The 16,745-nt window shown below is 42.0% G+C and overlaps 1 long non-coding RNA gene across 1 annotated transcript in view; it reads right to left on the bottom strand.

Moving 5' to 3' along the window:
- Positions 1–16,745, bottom strand: part of LOC117348401 — a 106,918-nt gene that overhangs the window by 40,218 nt on the left and 49,955 nt on the right. The window lies entirely within an intron of this gene.

The following is a 16,745-nucleotide window of genomic DNA, read 5'->3' as shown; positions in this document are numbered from 1 at the left end:
TGTATTTGACGACTTTACAGTGTGCCTATTTTCGCTGATCGTGTGCCGATTGTTCCAGTTCCTCTCTTCTTTGTATTCTGCTCACATGTATCAATGACTTTTCATTGTGCCTATCTTCGCTGATTGTCCAGCTCTACCACATGTATTCAGTGACATTTCATTGTGCCTATCTTCGCTGATTGTCCAGCTCTTCTTATTGTAAAGTGCCTCAAACTATTATGGCTTTGGCGGTATATAAAAATTATTATTTGATTGGTATTTTAAGTGTGCCCCAGTGTGTGGATTTTTAATTGGAATGTCTTGCAGTACTGAAATAATGTTTGTTTTCTTTCCGCTGCAAAGCAACTTGATTGAAGTTTTCCAGAAATATTTTAAGCAGCTCCTCCAGATGAGGAAAATTAGTTTTGCTCTTACAAGGCCTGTATACACAGTAGCTGCTGGAATGTGCTGTGTAGCTAGCAACTAGTAGCTTGCCAGAAAACCCAACCTCTTGTTCCCTATACAGCTTTAACTCATGGATAGAGATCTCTTCAAAGCCCGAGTAATATCTCGGACAAAACTGTGCAAAGGATTCCACTGCAAATGTAAACAATGTTCACAATATAGTAATGCACCTGTCTAAATAAATATGAAAGCCTCTCTAGGGGAACTGTCTCCAAAGGGGATAATCTTACACATTCAGAAAAAAAGCAATAAAGTGGAAGATATTATAGCATGCAGTAGCACTCTTACAAATAAGTATATGAATCCTGAATTACATTTTTAGGAGTCAGTGTACAAAGATCAATGAACAAGGATCATAGAGCTATAAGAAAAGGCAGCTCTGACAAACCATTCAAATCTCAAAGGAATCCACATCACCATATGCTCATCAATTGTGCAAATAGTCAATATCAAAATTATTGAATGCCCAAATTATTAGAAAGTAAACTACAGTATGTTGGCCTATCATAAGAACATGCAATCTTCCATAACTCAATTAGTTTCAGTGTTCATTTACCACTACTCAGGATCATTGGAGTCTAACGCAGTAATCCTTTATTGATTTTTAGAAATACTGCTCAAATCATCATCAATCCTTTTCTTTGTATCCTTTTCATGGTATTAATATAAATACTTTTTTTATTTTACTGTTTATTATTCTTTAAAACTCTTAGCCAAAATAGTAGGTACTTATCTTAAGTCGGCTCAGGACCTCACCGGCTGTATCAAGGCTGTCCCCTCACAATGTTATTCACTACCATCAAGCCCGCCCAGATGAAAAATACTGCTCTGTTCCAGTATGCTGATAAGAACTGTAAGAATAGCCATATTGGGTCAGACCAGTAGTCCACCTAGCCCAGTATCCTGTTTCCACAGTGGCTAATCCAGGTCATAAGTACATACATGGCAGAAACCCAAATAGTAGCAACATCCTGCTGATCCCAGAGCAATCAGTGGTTTCCCATATGTCTGTCTCAATAGCAGACTATAGACTTCTTCCAGATACTTGCCCAAACTTTTTATAAACCCAGCTAAGCTAAGTACTGTTACCACATCCTATGGCAATAAGTTCCAGAGCTTAACTATTCTTTGAGTGGAAAAATATTTCCTTCTATTTATTTTAAAGATATTTCCATGTAACTTCATTCCGTGTCCCCTAGTCTTAATTTTTAAAAAATAGAAAAAACCCCCCCCAGATTCACATGTACCCATTTTACACCACTCAGGATCTTGTAGACCTCAATCATATCTTCCCTAAACTGTCTCTTTTCTAAGCTGAAGAACCCTAACCTTTTTAGCCTTTCCTCATAACAAGAGACGCTCCATTCCTTTTATCATTTTGGTCACTCTTTGAACCTTTTCTAATTCTGTTATATCTCTCTATTGCAGGGGTAGGGAACTCCGGTCCTCGAGAGCCGTATTCCAGTCGGGATTTCAGGATTTCCCCAATGAATATGCATTGAAAGCAGTGCATGCACATAGATCTCATGCATATTCATTGGGGAAATCCTGAAAACCCGACTGGAATACGGCTCTCGAGGACCGGCATTCCCTACCCCTGCTCTATTGGGATTCCCTGTATATCAGGGGTCTCAAAGTCCCTCCTTAAGGGCTGCAATCCAGTCGGGTGTTCATGATTTCACCAATGAATATGCATGAGATCTATGTGCATGCATTGCTTTCAATGCATATTCATTGGGGAAATCATGAAAACCCGACTGGATTGTGGCCCTCAAGGAGAGACTTTGAGATCCCTGCTGTATATCCTGTTTCAATAATATCCCTTGAGGATACTCCACACTGAACCATGCACTCCTGGGTGACTGTCAGTTTCTTCCCCCTTCCCCCATCTTAGAGCAGTTTTTAAACTATCTTCTTTTGTAAATGTTAGCACCAACAGCCTGGTTCCATCCGTGCTTTTATTGTTATGCTCTTCTAACTAAAAATAGAAAGATCAAGGGAAAATTGATAATGTCTTCACAATGCCAAGCGATTTACTATGTAGAAAAATTTTCATATGCATTTGTATGAAAGCATTATTTCTACCTAACCCTATTAACTCTTGATGTAGTTTTTAGATTGTGGATATGTGCACATGGATAATAGTGCCATCTTTTAGCTGTTATTCTTTGGCGTTTTTGTTGTTGTGACTGCACCAAGATTTGATTATAAAACTGCACTCTGGTTATAAAGAATTGAATTTGTAATACGACTTTCTCATGTGTTTTACCGTATACCCTTGTGATATGTGACTTGCTTCGTGCGCTTTACCATATGCTCATGTAATATGTGACTTATCTCAAGTGTTTTATTTTATGCTTATGTGCTGTGTAATTTGCCTTACGTGTTTTACCTTATGTGATATGCTACATGCTTTGCTTGTTCTATTGTATGCCCATGTGATATGTAACTAGTGCATATGTTTTACCATATGCCTATGTAATATGTGACTTGCTTAGAGTTTTTTTATTGTATGCCTATATCATATGTAACTTTGCCTCATCTGTATATAAGAGATCTCTCTAAAGGACTTTTTGTTATTGATTTGAGATGGAATAAGGCAGCTCCCACTTTGTTTATATTAGAGAAGCATTTTTTCTTGTGCTTGCTAGTGAGGAAGAAGGAAGGATGGGTGCCACAGATTCTGTTAATCACAGTTTTTCACTAGCACATAAGATGTTGAACTTGTCCCTTTGACTTCATGTGCTGACCTGTAAAAATCTGCAAAATTTAACTAGAGGATGAAAATAAGCTCATTTGCATCTGCAGCAACATTTCACAAGGAATTTTTCACACACTGCCAGAGCACTTTGTGTGCTTCTGGCTGTGTCAATGTGCAAAAAAACATCTCTGCTGAAAAGGCATTTAGGCGCCGATGAAGTAAAATAAGCTTAAAGTAGGCGCTGCTTTCTACTCTTCACAGAGGTGTCCTGCCTCTCAGGAGGGTAATTTTATAACTAATTTGATCATATGTGTTTTATGTACTCATGTAGATGCTTAAAAAATTACTTCAGGTGGCAGAAGTGAAAGTTTAAAGGGACTGCTGGATCCCCCATTGACGGCAGCCCCAGATGTTTCCCCGAGGATCCACCAGCAATCTACTTCAAGGCAAGCCTCAAACTGAACCTGAAACAGAAGCTTAAATACACTTGAGTGATTCTAGATTTCCCCTTCCCCAACTAGGAATCTCAAATCCCTGGTGAACCTGTGTCTCACCCCAAGTCAAGTCATGGACCCAGACTAGGGGCTTAAATTCACCAGTCTGGATCCTATGCAGAGCCCTTTCATGAGGGTCCATTAGTCCCTAGCAGTTTAGTGCCTCATGAAGTCTAGTACCCCTCCCCCCTTCACCAGCCACGACTCAGGACATAAATAGCAAAAATAATCTTCATACTAAAAAGGTCAGGACCGTCTTTCTACCTTTCAGGACTTAAGACTAACCCTACAAGAGACTTAGAATGTTGCAGGAAGGTGCAACTTCACTCTCTTCCCTCCCAGTCACTCCATCTTGGAAAATGGGATTTTAGCTGCCACTGCATAAAAAGCCACTTTCTGTTTTTTTGTAAAAAATAACTGCACCTCTGCTTTGGAGCATACCATTCAATTCCTCTAAGTCAGTGTGTCGCAAACCAATCTCAGGGCTGCGGCTGGAGGGCACCTGGAAATGCACAGATGTCCTCTAGCCGCGGCCCTGAGCCTCTTAATACTGCTGGTGGGGGGTGCTGCAGAAGGAGAGGTGAGGAACAGAGGCACCGGCGGAGAGGAAAGGTACAGGCAGGCACCGACTGACTTACTATAGGACATGTCTCTCGCCGCAAGAGGCACATCCTGTAATCAGTCAGCTGGCGCTGGTGCCTCTCCTCCTTGCCGACATCTCAGGACACACCTGGAATCCTCCTGCACACAGTTTGTGATACACTGCTCTAAGTGCATACTGTCCTATAGTGAAGTACACACACACAAGATCGAGTTGCAATGTTTTGTGAACAGATACTTAGGAATCAAAGAGAGATTGGTTAAGAATGTTAGGAAGGGGCTGTTGGTATGGTGTTGATTACATAACACCCCTTAAGGTGATTGTGATACATATGGGCAATATAGTATGGCATTTAATTCTATACTGACCATTTTTTTGTTTTTTTTGTTTGTGGTATTAAGGAATCTATAATTTGTAAGCTCTTACACAAATAATGATGCTAGATCACATAATGAAAGAACTCAGCAGACAAGGGGCTAGATTCACTAAGCAAACCGATTGTATACCGATCGTTTTTTGACCCCCCCTTTGCGACCCAATTTCCCTACGAACCGGTTCACTAACCTGTGTGCTGATTCGATTCCGATCCATGCATGCAAATGAGGGGAAACGGCATGCAAAGTAGGCAGGAACATGATTTAAAAAAAAAAAAAAGAAGAAAGAGGGACACTGACTGGGCTGACCGATCCAAAATAAGCAACTGCTGAGGACCAATCGCTCAGGTCTTTTCCGACTGCCCTGCCTTCAGCCCCAATCTCCTGCCTGCCCCGATCTCCTGCTCTCAGACCAAATCTCCTGCCTTTCCCCACAGTGCAAGCCCGTAGTTTTGACCCACAGGCTTAAAGTGAGTTAAAACCACGGGCTTGCAAAAAAAAAAAAAAGGTTTCCTGCTGAGCATGCGCAGGCAAGGAAGATGGTCTGCACATGCTCAAGGATTGCTCTCTAGCGATCCGTGCGGTCAGTGGGGGGTGTGCCAACAATTGCCCCCATTTGTATGCAGGCCTTTAGTAAATTTGTCAGCCTGCATGCAAACAGACACGGATCGGACACAGATCGAAGGTTAGTGAATCTAGCCCAAGGTCAACACTTCTGTCCTAGATTTTTCTTTAGAGGCACAGAGACTTGAACCAGGGGCAAACATGCAAAATAAGGTTGTCTAATATGCTGCCAGTGTCTGCTTCCATTCTCCCTGCAACCTGCGAGTTGGAAGAAGCTCTCCCACTGTCAGCAGTGACTGGTTTCTCTTCAAACACTGGAATCCTTTTGATTCTTTGCAGTTTGCTTTCCATCCTCCCCACAAGTACTGCTAGTTTCACAGTACAGAGCACTTAGCCTGTATTCCTTGGCACACCGACAAATACCACTTAGCATGCATCATACCTGGCTTTAAAACCAGTCCAATAGCATGCCAGCGAATATTATCTGCATTACCAGCTTTCATGATCTCTCACACCTACATCATATCCTCGCATCATATCCAAATGCTGAAATACTATACTGCAAGTTAACCGCTGTTTTGAAATTGAATTACTAAGTGAGCACTAAAAGCAAATTGATAAAACTTGAATTGAATCAATAGTATTTTTAAATATAAGCTATTCATCATTAGCCAGTCATAAATTAAAGCAGTGGTTCTCAATCCAGTACTTAATACACACCTAGCCAGCCAGGTTTTCAAGACACCCATGATGAATACACGTGGTACAGATTTATATACAGTAAAATTAATACATGCAGATTTATCTCATGTATATTTATTGTGGATATCTTGAAAACCAGACTGTCTTGAGGACTGGGTTAAATTTAGAGTTACCATATGGCTCCAGAAGGAAGATGGATCGAGATATCTGGGATTTACGTCCACTGAAAGCAATGGAAGTAAGGAGGACAGAAAGAGACGTCAGTCTTCAGAATTCAGTATAAAGCAATAATGATATGTCATCAATTCTTGTATGGTGTCATACCTGAACTGTTTGAGTAAGATGACCAATTATTTACCAAATAGATCTCTGCGTTCTGAAAACTTAGCCTTAATAAAAACAAACGCTAATCCAAAATATGTTGAGACCAGTAAAATGACCTTCTGCTGTGCGGGGGTTAAACTGTGGAACTCACTTTGTCAGCCAGTTATGAAAATGGGAGTGCTGGCGAAGGCAACTGGTGCACACTGCTAGCTTCTTCTGCTTAGGCAGCTCGAGAAGGGGCTTGGACAGCAGACCACTTCAACTGGTGGGACTTGGGCAATCTTCGCACAGTTTTGGAGGGGGCTGTACCCAAAGTGATGAGCATTATCATCTGCATAGTGCAGATTGTTTATATTTTGGCCACCAACTTTGAAACCGACACTTCTTCCAACAACATACCCAAAGTGGGGCCCTCTATAGCTATACCATTGCTTAGGACTTTCTTTGCTAAAGTAATGATATTCAGAACGCAAAGTCACTAAAAGTGCCCACATTTTTAAATAATAATAATAATAATTTTATTCTTATACCGCCAAAGCGATAGTAGTTTGAGGCGGTTTACAATAAGAGGAGCTGGACAATCAGCTAAGATAGGCACAATGTAAAGTCATAGAATACATGTAAGCAGGATAAAGAGATAAGAAGGGCTGGAACAATCAGCGAACAGACATTGAGAATAGGCACACTGTAAAGTCGTCAATACATGTAAGCAGAGTACAGAGAGGGTTTGAGAGATCTTGGTTACAAATATGTTAGATTATAAAAAGATAGGGCAATAGGAGTTCGTAGGTTGCAAATCGGTTGTACAAGTTTGTTTTTACTAGTTTTCTAAAACTTAGATAGGATGAGGAGTGCGTAATTGTTACCTAGCCAGTTGTTCATTTGGCCTGCTTGGAAAGCAAATGTTCTGTCCAGGTATCTTTTGTATTGGATGGGTGAACATGTGGACTCTGCATGTAGGCCTGATAAACAATCCAAGTTGAAATGAGCGACCATTACGTAGGGGCCGAACCAAGAATGGATTTGAAACAGACAGGCAAATTTGAACAGGACTCTTGCCTCCAGGGGCAGTCAATGAAGTTTTTGATAGTATGGGGTTATGTGGTCCCATTTATGCCAAAAATCAGTCGTACTGTCAAGTTTTGGATAATTTGGAGTCTTTGAATGATTTTCTTGAAAGACCCCAAATAAATGATGTTGCAGTAGTCGAGCATGCTTAGAATGGAGGCTTGTACCAGTAAATGGAATGAAGTTGCATCGATGTACTTTCTGATGGTTATTAGTTTCCATAATGTTGAGAAGCCTTTTCTAACCAATAACCCCGTGTGTGCCTCAAGGGTAAGGTAACGGGTCCAGAGTCACTCCCAGAATTTTTATGGAATCGACAATAGGAAAGACTTGACCATTCAAAGAAATTGAAGAATCTTTGACAAGCATGCTAGCAGGAAAATGAGTTTGTTCTAAAAAACCCCAACTGAAAGGAGGTGTGGTCTAGTGGTAGAGCTACCACCACAGCACCCTGCAGTTCTGAATTTAATCCCAGCCTGCTCCTTGATCTGGGCAATTCACTTAGAACTCCATTGTCCCAGTAACTGTGGACTGTGAGTCTGCTGGGATAAATAGGGAACATACTGATTACTATTCAATGTATTGTAAATCACTTTGGATGAATCTCTTCACGAAAAGGCAATAAATAAAAACTGTATGCACAATGAAGCTTTTCTCCCCTTTCCTCCAAAAATCTATATTTTGGAGATTAGCATTTACTCTGTGCTGCATGCACAAGGGGGAATCTGCAATGCTCCAGATGGAAAGAGGTAATGTGGAGTAGTTTTAATGTACTGTATCTTGTGTCATTCATTGTTTCCTTTTGTATTATTTGGTCTTTGCCTTCTGGTGTGCTTATATTTTATGTATTTCTTTTATTGGTATTTATGTACCACTTATAGCCTAAGTGGTTTACATTCAGGTACTCAAGCATTTTTCCCTATCTGTCCCAGTAAGCTCATCAAATGTACCTGGATCATAAGGAGCAGTGTGGGATTTGAACCCACAACCTCAGGATTCTGAGACTGTAGCTCTAACCACTGTGCTACATACTCGCAATCACAGTCTGTGCATTAGGTTTCCCAAGAGGAGTGATGCTGGCAAGCAAGGAGCATGAAAGAGACAGTCTGAGTGCCTGGCTGTGCTAGGGTTATGATCCCTAAGAGTGTGATTAGGATGTCAAGTGCTGAGGTGAGGATGACTAGAAGGGTCAGAATTTCCAGCTGCAGCAGTGGAATGCAGGTTCTGCTACAGAGGAAAGAGATAGCAGAGGGGTCGAACTGCAGTAGAGCATGGAAACAGAGAAGGGAGGGTAGAGTCCTGTGTTCAGACCCAACCGGCAAAAGGAAGACAACAGGAGAGGTCAGGAAGGGAGGCATGGTGAGAAAAAAAGAGCACAGGAGAGGCTGACAGGAAGACAAGATTGACAACCTGTAGTGCAGGAGCAGCACAGGCACTAAACCCACTAAGCCCATGGATCCTCAAGCACAGCCAAGAGGAGAATGACAAGGTCCTGGAACAAATTTTATTCAATTACAGTATCCTGTTTGGCAAAGATTCAGCATGTAAGTTTAGGGCTGCAAAGGCGTACATCAGGAAGAATAAGGCAGAACAAAGCAAAACCTTATGAATGTTTCTTATCTTTATTAAAATTTGATGTTCCGCAGAATGCCTACATTGATACTAAGACTGTAAGTACTCTGTCCAGGTTAATGAAACCAGGAGCCAGTAACTTCACAGCAAGACAGGAGGCAGCTTGCTTGTCCTTATCGGTTGAACAGACTGGAAGAACCATCTTGTGTCATGGGACCAGAAGCTAGCTTTGGGATTGCCAAGTGGCTAGATACCACTGCAGAATAGCATGTCATGGCAGCATTTCAGTAGCTTACTGTGGCTGATGGGTGGGCACCCAGTCCACAAATCTGTCTTGTGAATCTTCTGCCCTGGCACCTAGGCAAAACTGATCCCAGCTTAGTACAAGACTCCACAATGATTTCTCAGTTCCTTCGTCCCCATTAAGATTGTACAGAACTTTAAAATCAGTGTTTCCCAAGTTTCACAAGGAATATCCTGAAAACCTTTCATATGCATGAAACTTTCACATGCATGAAAGATATTTACATATAATGGAGGAAGTACATGTAAATGCATATTCCTTGTGGATATCTGAAAACTTAACTGGCAAGGGGGTACTCCAGGACCAACTTGGAGAACACTCTTCCAAATCATATTCTCAGAGTGAATCTCTATAGCAGCCAAAAAAAGCAAAAAGATGAAGTTAACAGAAAGAAGAGACTGCCGCAGAGCCCCAGCCTGTCACCATCCACCGGACACCCTAATTTTGCTCAAGCAGTGGAATTCACAATCATCCTTTTGAAGACTGTACTAGCATCAGCCAGTCACTATCTCCCAGGGCTTATCCCAAAGTAGTAACCACAAATTCAGTTTATAACTCAGCTTCTCCAAAACAGCAGCAATCGGGAATACTCAGTTTATTAAAAAAAAGCTTACCTTTTTCATTTAGAAAAATGCCTACTGCCATGTTTAAATATTGACCCATGTGATTTTAGCAATACCTGCAATTTGACAAAATTGGTAAGTGAACAGTTTGATCAGGAACAGTGGCTTATGGGAAGACTTTAATAATTTCCTACTACCGCCACTCTTGCCTGCCAGTACCTAAGGACGATTCTAACACTCGCGCTAAAATCTGACGGGCTGCTGTCACGGCCATAAATGTAATGATTTGAAAAATGAGTCATTCTTTATAAACCATGCATGCAAATGAGGTTTGCGGAGGATCGCTGAATTTACATGGGATATGTTGCTGGTGAAAGTGATCGGCACATGCGCAGAATACATCATGTAAATTAAAAAAAAATTCAAAGATAGGCAGGAGGGATGCCCCTCCCCTCCACCGCTGCCCACCCTCCCAACAATCAAACACTGCTCCCCCACTCCCCCCCCCCCCCCTCGGGCTTCAGTGTGGCTGAAAATGTTCTTAAACTTAAACCAAATTTTAGACCACTGTGTGCAAAACTGAGCATTTTTTTTAAATTAACCTGCAATTTGAGTGATTGTGTCTAAGCAGCTAATAAACCCAATCACACTAAGAATGAAGGCCTCTACGTTCCCTTCTAAAATAGGCTCCTATCACATACCCTCTGGTCCCTAGTTCTTAATCTCCAATTATAAACTGGCCCTCATATGCAACATTTGAATTATCGGGACCAAGTGATATTTTACAATAAGACGACACTTGCAATGGCTACATAGTTTCTTTTATTGGACTGATGGTCCTAGTCACAATTTTTTTGAAAATAGCTGATGGCCAATTATGTTCTACTATGTTACAGAGCCAGTATTTGCCTTAAGGGTTTTTGGTTTTTTGTTTAAACCTATTGTGAACATCGTTAGCATTCCTAGAGCTCTGTATAAGATAAAATGATTCAGTTAGTTGTAGATCCTCATACATTTCCTTCTAAAATGGAGAATAAATATGTAGATTTTGGTTTGTACCAAACCTTGCCCCATTGCACTCTACACATTGATGTATTTGATTCTACTAAAATTTGATAGGAGGAATGTATGGATGTGGATGGTGTTCTTGGGGTGTTAAAGCAGCTCTTTGGAGCCTTTTTTTTTGTTATATGCTTGCACTAGTGATTTTGCTTCTGCAATCCAGTGCATACCCAAATAATTGTTTAAAGAGATTCTCTAGAGCAGTGTATCGTAAACTGCATGCCATGGTAAGATTCAGGGTGTGCCATGAGATGCCAGCGAGGAGGAAAGGTGCCGGCTGACTAGCTATAGGATGTGCCTCTCACAATAAGAGGCACTCCCTATAGGCAGTGAGCCAGCGCTAGTGCCTCTCCTCCTATCTGTACCTCACCTCCTAGGGCAGAGGTGTCAAAGTCCCTCCTCAAGGGCCGCAAGCCAGTTGGGATTTCAGGATTTCCCCAATGAATATGCATGAGATCTATTAGCATACAATGAAAGCAGTGCATGCAAACAGATCTCATGCATATTCATTGGGGAAATCCTGAAAACCCAACTGGCTTGCGGCCCTCGAGGAGGGACTTTTGACACCCCTGTCCTAGGGTTAGCAAGCTCAGGGCCTTGTCTGGTAGACCCTCCGTGCATGTGTGGACATCAGTGCGACGACATCACACGTACATGTCATGTCATGTCATCACATTGACATCCGCGCATGTCCGGAGGCCCTCCAGCTGATGCACTGAGTTTAGTGTGCCGCACCTTCAAAAAGTTTGCGAGACACTTACTCTAGAGATTTCATGTTTTTATATAAAGGCCAGCATTTTGCGTTGTGGTCATGTTTTTCTAACAACGCATCAGACTTATTTTCAGTGGCATAGATTGTTATGTCTCCTCCACTATCGCTCCTGATTTGTTACAGATTTGGGGTGGAATGCCTTCTGTTTTTCAAGTCTAATCCTGCCCAAAACACATCAGACCAGGCCCCCTTGCTATTTGCAAGCACCCAGGTGTTTTTGAAGTGCATTATGTTGGCTTTGTCAAGTGGAAGTTTAGACGTTTTATGCAGGATAAATGTTTAACAGTTTACACATACCTCAGCCATGAATAGAACATAAGAATTGCCGCTGCTGGGTCAGACCAGAGGTCCATCGTGCCCAGCAGTCCGCTCACGCAGCGGCCACCAGGTCGAAGACCAGTGCTCTAAATGAGTCCAGCCTCACCTGTGTACGTTCCAGTTCAGCAGGAACTTGTCCAACTTTGTCTTGAATCCTTGGAGGGTGTTTTCCCCTATAACAGACTCCGGAAGAGCGTTCCAGTTTTCTACCACTCTCTAGGTGAAGAACTTCCTTACGTTTGTACGGAATCTATCCCCTGTCAACTTTAGAGAGTGCCATCTCATTTCCCTACCTTGGAGAGGGTGAACAGTCTGTCTTTATCTACTAAGTCTATTCCCTTCAGTATTTTGAATGTTTCGATCATGTCCCCTCTGTCTCCTCTTTTCAAGGGAGAAGAGGCCCAGTTTTTCCAATCTCTCAATGTACGGCAACTTCTCCAGCCCCTTAACCGTTTTAGTCACTCTTTAATAACTCTTAAAATGACCATCTTAATGTCTGACACAATCATTTCTTTAAGCTTTGTACATATTTCATCAAGGAGTTTCATACACATCCAGGGAGAGAGGGGAGGGGTTGAAAAGTACTTGTATTTGTTAGATAAGTGCAGTTTTATTGTACTAATTGTTTATATATTATATTGCACTTTGTGTTTGTTTCAAAAATAAAGAATTATAAAAAAAAAAAAAGAAGTTTCAAGTTTCAAATTGATTTGAGATACTGACTAATTAGGCAGTTTACAGAAAAAAAAAGACAAAATTAAGAAGAGAGAGAAATAAGAACAGGAAATAATCTGGTTAAATTAAAATCTGATAGGGAACAAGTGGGCTACATTATTTTATCAGTTATAACAACCACCATCTATTGCACCTTCACAATCCAGATAAATATCAATCATCATTTGCAGCTATGTGTGTATTTACCTGTCTGTTAGGCTATTCTTATCCTTTTGACACAATTGCATAGAGGAAGCGTTTTTCTGGAATAAGTCCCCATAAAACAGTATTGCTTCCTGTAATCTTGGGGAGTTTACCATCATGTCTGCAGCTCTCTCCATCAAGTTTTTGTGTTGTGGGCCATTCCTGTAGGCATTTGGAATAGAGCAGTTGACCCAGGGCTTAAGTAACACATCACTGACAGCACATTTGCTTCTAAATTTAGGTTCAAACCTGTGAAGATGCTTTGGCACAAAATAGATGTGCGATTCAACCATTGATACATGAAGACTGTGTGGTAATTCTCTAAAACTGGCTGTGTATTTAGGTCCGTATTCTTTAAACAGGTTAGGCGCCTAACCTAAGTTAAAATTAAAAGCATTTCAAAACAAAAAATGTAAGCGCCTACCGACACCTTAAAAAACAGCGCCTGCATTGCACCAACGGAGGTGCTTTATGTCATCTAACGTCACTGTAGGCATAAAGCACCTCTGTAGCTGTGTTCCCATGTGAAAGATAGGTGCTATCTTTCCTGAAGCCACAGTTATAAACTGCGCTGTCGCGTAATTGATACATGATCGGCAACCGTTTTTAAGGCAGCTGCTGGTGCTGTTTATAGAAATCGGGTCTTATTGCTTACTTAATCATAAGAAAATGCTATTGTACTATACTAATCTTATAATGGAACCAAAGTATTAAACTGCAATAATAGTCAAGTCCTAACACACGTTAATAGCATATTTTAACACAAGCATAATCTCCTTCAAAACATCACTTTAAGCATACACACACCCCACCTATAGGGGTAAATATTCAGCCGGTGGCAGTATGCATTTTGCCGACTGCGGCTGGTGTTATACCCAGATAGTCAATGGTCGACCATGTTTGGGCTTCAACATTGAATATCTGGTTTAAGTGGAGCCGGCTAACGCATAGCCAATTAAGTCAGCACTTAACTAGAGAATGACAATTTTCCCCATCCCCACAGGAACTCAAATTTCCACACGAGTTTTAGCACTGTCCCGTTCCTATTCCTATTCTTGTAAGCTCTGTCTTAACTGCACAAGCCTCAAACACATGATTTTAAAGTGTTTGAGGCTTGTGCAGATGAGAATGGAGGTTGCAGGAATGGGGCAGGGACAGGAAAAGAACTCATCTCATCAGGGTGGGACGGAAAAATTTGTCCCCGTGTTATTCTCTACACTTAACAAGCCATGAGTTGCCACATAAGACAGCATTGTGTTTTATGAGGTCTCATTTACACAGTTCCCCTAGCCAGTTAAATGCTAACTTTGCCCCCAAACACTACACAATAGCTGGTTTTCACTTAGGCGCTAACCGTTACGCTACTTTTCAGCAGCAATAACTAGTTAAGTGGCACTGAAAATTAGTGGATAATCCTAAACAAATATTTATTTGGTTTTCTATCCCATTCTTCCAAAAGAGCCCAGAACGAATTACAAGAGTACATCCACAGTAGGTTGACAGACAAGTTGATAGGTACAGCTACGGTTACTGTACATGATAGACTCTTATGAATTAGATTAAACATTGCACAAGAAATGGGATAAGTGAGTGTGGCATTATTAAACTTTAGTCATATATTCAGGGTAAACAGAGATAATTCAGGGAGTTCTGAGCTGTAGTCTGAAACAGTACCAGTAAGTTGGTTTTTAAACAGGATTATTTTCATTGATTTTTGGAACAGCAACAAGTTGTGAACCACTTTGGCTAAAAGCTGAATATAAATGTTTTCAATAAATAAGTTGTCTATTGATCTGATGTGAGGAGGTACAGTAGTTTGTTCCAAAACTTTAGGCATCCCTCCTGCCAGGGAACATTGCAGGAGGGTTTGGGGATTGCGGCAAGAGGGATTGGCCCAGATGTATAAGGCCCCACCCATAGGAGGAGCCTTAGACAGCCTGGGCCAATCAGAGCCTCAGTCCCCTTCCCGATGCACTGGGGTGGAGAAGGCCCACCATTTTGAAGAGGCAGGCCAGCTGGCCGGAGGGAGTAGGGATCCCTCTGGCTAGCCATCTGAAAATAAGGTGGGGGGGGGTCATCAGAAGCACAGGGAGGTGTGGTGGCGGTAGAGTGTGGGAATCTCTCCCGTTACCGAGAGGAGTTGGGGGGGGGGGTGTTTGGCAGCGAGAGACATTGTGTGTCTCTCCTGTTGCTGGGGGGATGGGGGCGTCGGTTGGCTGCTAGAGACAGCATCTCTCCTGTTGCCATAGGAAGCTATAATGCAGTCAAAACACATGCCACAAGATGCACTTTAACAATGCTATCACTGTACTGGCACCCCTGGACCAGTTACTGATGTTTGTCGTCAAAAGCCGACGCTGCTCTTGAAGAATGGCTCAGAGATTTTGAAGATCCCACCAGAATGCTCATTTCAATATTGAAGATCCCCTTTGTATGGCAGTGTCTGAAACTGCTAGAAAGCTTGCTAAAGACCGAGATAAGCCGGTTTGATAATCTGCTGCTAATATGAGTGCAGGCTAAACCGTTGGAAACCAGTTTAACGACCGCGTTAGAAGTTTTGAGAATCTGGGCCTAAGTGACTTGCCCAGGGTCACAAGGAGCAGCTTGGGGTTTTAACCATTACAGCACACTGTCCTCAATTTCAGCCAGTGCAAAAAGTTATTACTTAAGTACCTCTCATAGAGGTGTAGTTAACATGTTGCATACAGCAAATTATTGAGTTGGCAAAGGGGAGCATTTTTTCAAAGGGAGATTTTGACCCCCACCCCGCAACCCAGCTCAATCTCTGCCCCTTTCTGCCCATACCCTACCCACTGTTCCCTCTAAGCTGAGTGGAAGTCCTCCAACTGCATTGCTGCCAGTGGGAGATTCTGCTTCAATTAGGGTTAACAGATTTTCCCCGAAGGAAAATCTAGACCCATAGCCACACCCCCAGGCTTGCCCCACTCCACCTGTGTCGTGCCCTATTCCGCCCCCCCCAGCCCCACCTCCAGATGGCACCACATATGTGCGGACACAACGCAATGACGTTATAAGTGCACATGCGTGGATGCCCCTTCCCAAGGTGATTGAGGGAAGCTTTTCAAAAAGTTCCGGGTTTTGAAAAGCTGGCCGAACCTCCGGACCTGTCCTCAAAAAGGAGGGCATGTCTTCCATCACTAGGGACAGGCATGTTCAATGGAGTCCTACAGGGCTTGCCTGTCTCTCACTATTGAAAATGTCGATAGTAAAACAGCACCCTCCACTGGCAATAGTATAGGTGGAGGACTCCACTCAGCTTAGAGGAAACTAACCATGTCCCTATTCCAACCCTTCTGTAACTCCACTATCAATCCTGCAACCCTGAATAGCTTCAGAAGTCTCAGCTGACACTTTCTACCTGTTATTCTCACAGGGGAAGTGCCAGGTGCAGACAGAGAAAAATGCCAACTGCAGGCAGAGAAGCTGCTAAGTGACTGATTATGGGTGGAAGTTGGCCCTCCAAAGTGAAAGTCTCCCACTCAGTGCAGGAGAATTGATAGATCTGAAGTTATATAACTTAGTGTATAATTTGCATTAACTATTTTAACCCTAATTAACTGCATGTTTATATATTTGCATTTTGACCCAGGTCATTAATATGTTTTATCATAACACACTAACATTAATGCAGAGTTAAATGCAGGTTTAAAATATTTAGCATGCTTACAGCTGAGTTTATCTTAAAAATTACTTTAGTTTTTTGGTCTTGTTTCTTTCAGAGCATTTGAATATAACATAAAGAGCATAAGAATTGCCGCTGCTGGGTCAGACCAGTGGTCCATCGTGCCCAGCAGTCCGCTCCTGTGGCACCCGTTATGTCAAAAACCAGTGCCCTAACTTGAGTCTAGCCTTACTTGCGTACATTCCGGTTCAGCAGGAACTTGTCTAACAATCCCTGGAGGGTTTTTTCCCTAATAACAGCCTCCGGAAGAGCGTTTCGTGT

Source organism: Geotrypetes seraphini, chromosome 14 (assembly GCF_902459505.1).
Source record: "Geotrypetes seraphini chromosome 14, aGeoSer1.1, whole genome shotgun sequence".
NCBI classification, from domain to species: domain Eukaryota; kingdom Metazoa; phylum Chordata; class Amphibia; order Gymnophiona; family Dermophiidae; genus Geotrypetes; species Geotrypetes seraphini.
This window is presented reverse-complemented; position numbering and strand designations above follow the sequence as displayed.